Genomic DNA, 7514 nt, shown 5'->3' on the forward strand with positions numbered 1-7514 from the left:
AATTTTGTCTTTTTAACACCATCTTATAGCTTTTCCAAATTCCAAAAAAGAACCATCAGAATAGTGTGTTTTACATGTTTCATATAAACATTTTATGTTTTATCTGTTTAATGTAAACATTTCTGTTTGAAATGTAGGTTTCAAAGAAAATTTTTTTTAGAATTCATGAGAATGAGAAAATATTTAATATGTTTAAACATGATCATTTATGACATATAGATTAATTTGATCAATTTCTAATCCACCCCAGAGACTCAAAAAACTGAGCTTTCATCATGGCTGTAGCTTCATGGTCAAAACTTGAATGGTTTCATAGAAAGGAGTCTATTTCATCTATAAAGATGTTGGATGGTTGTAGCTTTATGGCAAGGGAGAAGACAGCAGCAGCCAGTTTTTGAGATTCTCCGTATCACGTATGGGTCAAAGGCTGAAGGTTAATAAATCGACAATCTGCTTCTTTGGCTGTGGTCATGGCAATCAATGTTTTACCACAGCCTAGAGGACAATAGAGAAGAACAATTTTTGGAGGCTGCAGAAGCCTGGAATTCTCAAACAAATGTTTCTTTTTGATAGGAAAGATGACTGTGTTTTTCAGATCGTAATGACATCATCTAAACCTGTTACATCACGCCAAGTAACATGCATATTAAGATGGTCTATTAGATGAGCAGCAATACTCATTTCATATTCTGAGAGCTTCACATTTTCACACCAATTTGCTTCATTCGTTTTTCTGCTTGTTTCTGAGCTTCTACTTTTTGCTTTCTGGTTGGATCAATTGCATCTACCATCCATTTGATAGCAAAATATGTTACTGCACCAAATATTGTCAACTGGAAAATTAAACCAACAACTTCATTATGAGTCAAAGGACAAGAAAAGGCTTCAGCACGTATCACCTTGACTGTTAACCCAGGATCAGAAACAGTGGGAGCAAGTTCCCTCAGCTGGCCTCCCACAGGAAAGAAATGCGTGAGATATTTCGATACAGTATGCAATGCATAATAATCACATTGAGGTAAACGGGGTATCCATCACCTCACGCATTGATTCTCTGTGTTACAAACAATCCAATTATACTATTTTAGTCATTTTAAAATGTACAATTAAATCATTTTTGACTATAGTCACCCACTTGTGCTGGCAAATACTAGGTCTTATTCATTGTTTCTAACAATGTTTTCTGACCATTAACCATCACTACTTTCCTCACACTCCCTGACTACCCTTCCCACTCTCTTGTTAACCATCCTTCTACTTTATCTCCATGAGCTCAACTATTTTCATTTTTACCTCCCACAAATGAGCGAGAACATGCAAAGTTTGTCTTTCTCCGTCTGGCGTAGTTCAATTAACATATTGACCTCCAGTTTCATCAATTTTGTCTCAAAAAAAACAGAATCTCATTCTTCTTTATGGCTGATTAGTACTCCATTGTGTATATGAACCACATTTTCTTTACTCATTCATCTGTTGATGAACACTTACATTGATTCTAAATTTTGGATATTGTGAACAGTGCTACAACAAACATTAGAGAGCAGGTATTCTTTGGGATTGCTGGATAGTACAATAGCTCTATTTTTAGTTTTTTTGAGGAACTTCCAAACTGTTCTCCAGAGTGGTTGTACTATATTCCCACTAATAGTGTATGAGGCTGTCTTTTCTCTCCATCCTCACCAGCATTTGTTATTGCAAGAAGTTAGATAAAAGCCATTCTACTTGGGGTGAGAAGATATCTCATTATAGTTTTGATTTGCATTTCTCTGATAAGCAATGATGTTGACCACCTTTTCATATGCCTATTTGCCATTCATATGTCTTCTTTTGAGAAATGTCTATTTAGATTTTTTGCCCATTAAAAAAATCAGATTATTAGATTTTTTTCCTCCAGAGTTGAACTCCTTACATATTTTGATTATTAATCCCTTCTCAGAGGGGTAGTTGGCAAATATTTTCTCCTGTTCTGTGGCTTTTCTTTTTGTTAATTGTTTTCTTTGCTGTGCAGAAGGTTTTGAACTCAATATAATCCCATTTGTCAATTTCTGCTTTGGCTTACCTGCGCTGAATGTTTATTATTTAAGAAATCTTTGCCTAGTCCAATGTTCTGGGTAGATTCCCCAGTGTTTTCATGTAGTAGTTACATCATTTGAGATCTTAGATTTTAGTCTTTAATCCATTTTGATTTGATTTTTTTATATGTTTGGAGATAAAGTTTAGTTTTGTTCTTTTTCATATAGATGTTCAGTTTGCCCAGAATCATTTATTGAAGAGATTGTCATTTTCACAATGTATGCTCATGGCTACTTTGTTAAAAATGGGGTCACTGTAAATGTATGAATTTACCTCTGGATTCTCTATTCAGTTTCACTGATCTATGTGTCTGTTTTTATGCCAGTACCATGCCTTTTTGGTTACCTTAACTGTGTAGCGTCATTTAAAGTAAGGTAAGTGATTCCTGTGGTTCCACATAAAGTTTAGATTATTTTTCTATTTCTGTGAATAATGTCATTGGTATTTTGATAGGGATTGCATTAGATTTGTAGACTGCTTTGGATAGTATGGACATTTCAGCAATATTGATTTTCTAATTCATGAACATAGATTGGTCCAATTTTGTTTTCTGTTACAATAAGGCAACACTGAGTTCAATGTCTCACAAATGTGATCTCCCTCTCCCCAGCACACAAAAATGGTCTCTGCACCAGGCCACTGCTGCTGGAGGAAGGAGGAGGTGTGGTGTCAGCAATTCAAGATGGTTTTTCCTACCTCTTCAGTGCCTGTTTTAGTAATATGAAGTTAAAACCAGGTACTCACCTGATTTTTGGTTCTTATAAAGGCACTATTTTGTGTAGTTAGTTATTAAATTGGTGTCCTTGAAGAACGGAAACTTGGCAAAGCCTTCTATTCTGCCATTTTGTTCTGCACCAAGTCCTCATATATCATCTTTTATGAAGCAACCATTCAAATATTTTGTGCAGAACTCACACCATGTAACCCTAAGTCTGCAGCTTGTCTTTATAAGGTTTGGCTTGATTTGCCTTTTAAGTGGAGTCCTTTGTATTCTTCCAAGATGGAGGTAAATTTACATGAGGAGTGGCATGGAACCAAGATAAATCTATATTTCTGTCAGTCAAGTAGAAGTTTATCAAATTTTACTGATGCTGATAATGATATGTAAGAACTTTACATTATAATGGTATCTGGGAAAGATTAGACACTCCTTTTGTAATGCCATGTTTGACTAATATAACCAATGCAAAACATAACACTTGTTGATATTCATTCATCAATATATTCTGTTCTTAAACTCTTGTGCATTTTCTACATGAGATTCATGTGAAATAGAAGTAATATAATTAGCTGTAGGAAATATCAAGATGAAATAGAACTAAGATTGCAAGGAAAAAGGAATACATGGTTTAAATCCTGGCTCTTCCTCTATTTCTCCTGTAGATCTTTCTCCTTTTTTTCCCTTTCCCTCTATCCTTCTTCCTCCTGCCCTCCCTCCATCCTTGTCCATGTGTGGTTGAGAAAACTTTAATGGAGCAATTGCAGTTTATCTATTGACCGCCTCACTTTTCTCATTTGTGAATAGCATGAAATTTTTTTTTGGATGGTTTTACATCCAAAGAGTATTTTTCAGTGGCAAGGCCATTTCCTATGTGTGATAAAACTGAAAAATGACACCTATACAAAGCACTATATTGGCCTTCCGATTTCCAAGAAGGCACGGATGTAAGTTCACGTACTTTCCTGGGAATGTTAAAATGTCAGCTAGAAGTACTTTCTATACTATTTATGCTCACCCAGGTTGTATATATGCCACACGTAACTGAAGAGGGATACATGTGTTGTTTTCACTTTGAACATTATAACTGTTTTTTTGTTTGTTTGTTTGTTTGTTTTTGTCTAAGGGGAAATATATTGTTTAAGAACAAACTATCAGATACTTCTCATCCAGGCTGTTCTTTGGACCATGGGGCAGCTGTGATAAAAGGTGATGTTAAAACTAGTTAATGGAGAACTAGCTCTCATTATGCTGCTTCCTGGCCAAATCAGAGGCTGACCATGAAACTATCCCATATGTGAACTTACGTTACCTTCACTGGGACTGGGGGCTTTGAGAACCGCTGGCATATTTGGCAACTTTAACTATGCAGCAGTTAACTGGTCTAAAAATTACACAGACAAAATCTATCTCAAGAGAAATACATTCTTAACTATCCTATGCTTTTTCTCCTCTATAATAAATGTTATAGAGGTTTGCCCCTGTGTTTGTTTTACTTTATATGTGAAATAAAAATTTTCATGGGCAAATGAGTCAAAATATTTGGCTTATTCGCTAAAAAAAAATGTGTTAGTTTGAGAATAGACCTCCACTTATAGGCTAATGTATAACATTGACATTGGACAATGTGAAAAGGTTATAATGAAAACACAGAAACTTCCATGGCATTTTAAATTTTCACTTTTTTATCAAGAAAAAATAAAGTCCTTGTTGAAATAACCTGTACAAAACCTGATTTTAAAAAATTGTTTTGGATGTTGCTTACATGCAAATGATTCTATTATAAATAATAAAAAATTGATTTCAATATTTTATTAAAATAGAACCACAAACTACTATATATTTTACCATTTTTCTGTATTTAGTAAGAAATTTGCATTTTTGATTTCATGTAACAAAGGTTTTAATGTAATTTACGTTAGAGTTTGTGTTTTTTCATTACTGTTATACTTTAACCTGACTGAATGAATGATCTCATTGTATTAGTATTGTGAATAATCATGTGAAATGCTTTGAGACAGAGTACTATATTTGTGAATATAATTTTATGGCTTTTTTCACTTAGTAAGAACTATCAGTGTGAAAAACTAAGAAAATTGCTTTCTGCTGTGTAATCTGGCATTCACTGAAGATTAAAGCTTATTTTTCTGTAAATCAAACTTATTCAATAAAATGCTATTCTTAAAAAAAAAGAAAGAAAATAGAACCACAGAATATTTTAGGTTGAGTATGACTAAAGAAAGTGTTTAGAAGGTAATTTTTGACAAATTTATTTTGAATTTTCTTCTAAGAACTCAAGATATATTTTCCTTTAGAGAAAATGATCTGAGGCATGCTAGAGGGTATGCATTGACAGCACTCCTAAGCTATTTTCCTATTAAATCTCTATAGGTTAAAATAAATCAACAATCTGTCAGGTGTTATAATGTTGAAGTATGAGCTCATTTCCCTATGAACTGCATCTCTTAGACTCTCAGGGGTTTCTGGCTTTTCAGTTAGGAAGAAGAACCCATTTTTTCCATCTTACTCAGTATGTCCTCATGTATCTGAGTTTGTGGATTTCTTCACCTTTGGCCTTTTGTTCCTCACTCTGACAATGTGTTTTGATCTCAGTTGGAAATCAAAATGTGGAAAGGACAATGGGTGGCTTTTCTCTCTCTCTTACTAAGAATTGGAGTTAGAGAACACAAATTGCATCTTGAGAAATGATCATTTCAAATGTCAGCCATTCCTAGATTTTTGCCAGATATTAACCATCTAGAAAATTGATGCTATTTGTTGTTTTATCTAGATTTTGATTTTTTAAAAATGCACCTTAAAAATGTAAAGTATTACAATTTCTGGGCAAAAAGTCTATGGGGTTTATTTGAGAATTCTCTAACACGCCAGTCAAATGTTTGTTTGACCCAATCCATTTTCCTACAGTCTTAGTCTATTTGTGCTATTATTACAAAATACTACAGAATAGGTAATTTATAGAATGCAGAAATTGATTTCTCACAGTTCTGGAGGCTGAGAAGTCCAAGATCAAGGCACCAGCTGGTTGGTTGTCCAGTGAGGGTCTGCTCTCTGCTTCTAGGATGGCACCTTGTTGCTGTGTCCTCTCATGGTAAACTATGGGGCAGAAAGTCGAAGGGCTGAAGCGTGCCTGAGGCCTCTTTTGTATGAGACTTAATCTCACTCATGAGGGAGGAGCCTTCATGGCCCAATCACCTCTTAAAAACCTTGCCTCTTAATACTATCATATTGGCAACACCTGAATTTTAGGTGGGACACATGCGAATCATTAACACCTACCTTTTCTGGCTTTGTTTTCTAAATTAGGGAACCTCATTTCTCTGGCTGTCTTGCACTATCTAGCTTCCAGATAGGCTTGCTTAATGCGAGTTACTGGTGGTAGACTGGAAGACCAGAATGATAGGGGAAGCCAGGATGTTCCACCCAAATCAGATGCTTCTTGTAGCATTTCTGGTTGTGAATTATCTCCTCCGTAGCTCCAAGCCTGAGTTCCTCCCACCTTAGTCCCACCAGTGCATATTCCAGTGTTCTAGCTCCCACCAGAGAGGCTGACATCTAGCCTCTAATAACAACATCTTCCATTGTCCCTGTAACACAAGGGTTGGTGGCAGCTTCCAGCTGTGGTCAATCTCTGTATTGTTTTGCTGACTCTTTTTAGCTTCTCAAATCTTCCATCAGCTGTAAAACCAATTTGCTTATAATTATATCCTTGTGTTTGAAAAAACTAAAGGGGTTCTTTTATTTCTTCGCTGAGCAGTCCTGATATCTTAGCAAACAACAAACCAATAGAAAAGAGGGAGGAGCCTCCTAATTCTGCTTTGTTGGTGTAAGGCCGCTTCAGCTGTCTCACCTGCCATTGACAACTAGAAACTCAAAACAAAATAAACAGCAATGAGAGGACTCCAAAAACTAAATGAAAGCACAGGATTTTGGAGGGGAATCACAGCTTGAAGAAGCCAAATGCTTGGAAGTGAGGTTTACTATTTATTTTTTTCCTCTCACAGTCTTATCCTGAGGGCAGGCCTCAGCCATGGAGTTGCACATTGGCACATGCAGCTGAAACTGATATAAATTTGAATTTTTTTTTTTTTTTTGGCCAGAGAAACCAGAGAAAGGAGCTTCAGTGGGTCAGAGAGTTTTGGGAGAAATACTAAATTCTACAGGGAAGAAACACTGAAAAGGGTTCTCCTAATTCTGTGTATTAACTTGAACTGATTTTAAACTAAACCCTGAGATACACATGCATGAGGCACAATCAAAGATGTATAACCAAGGCTTGGGAACTTAAATGAAATTTGAACCACCTGCACAAGTCTTCTGAATAGCACATGCATGGAACAGACCCAAGCCAATGTTGCAGAGGCTTAAAGAAGTCAATGGAAATTAAAATTACCTTTACAGAAGGAAACAGACTATAGTGTATGAACCTAAACATGTTGAATGCCTTCTAAAATACAGGCTGGGCACAGTGGCTTATGCCTGTAATCCCAGCACATTGCAAGGCCGAGGCGGGCAGATCACCTGAGGTCAGGAGTTCGAGACCAACCTGACCAACATGGTGAAACCCCCAACTCTACTAAAAGTACAAAAATTAGCCTGGTGTGGTTGAGGACACCTGTAATCTCAGCCACTTGGGAGGCTGAGATAGGAGAATCGCTTGAACCTGGGAGATGGAGGTTGCAGTAAGCCGAGATTGTGCCACTGC

At 36.1% G+C, this 7514-nt stretch overlaps 1 pseudogene; it reads right to left on the reverse strand.

Annotated features, from left to right (window-relative positions):
* Nucleotides 1-7514, reverse strand: part of LOC108281964 — a 27963-nt pseudogene that overhangs the window by 1555 nt on the left and 18894 nt on the right.

Source organism: Cebus imitator, unplaced genomic scaffold (genome assembly GCF_001604975.1).
Source record: "Cebus imitator isolate Cc_AM_T3 unplaced genomic scaffold, Cebus_imitator-1.0 Scaffold12, whole genome shotgun sequence".
In the NCBI taxonomy this organism is placed as follows: Eukaryota; Metazoa; Chordata; class Mammalia; order Primates; family Cebidae; genus Cebus; species Cebus imitator.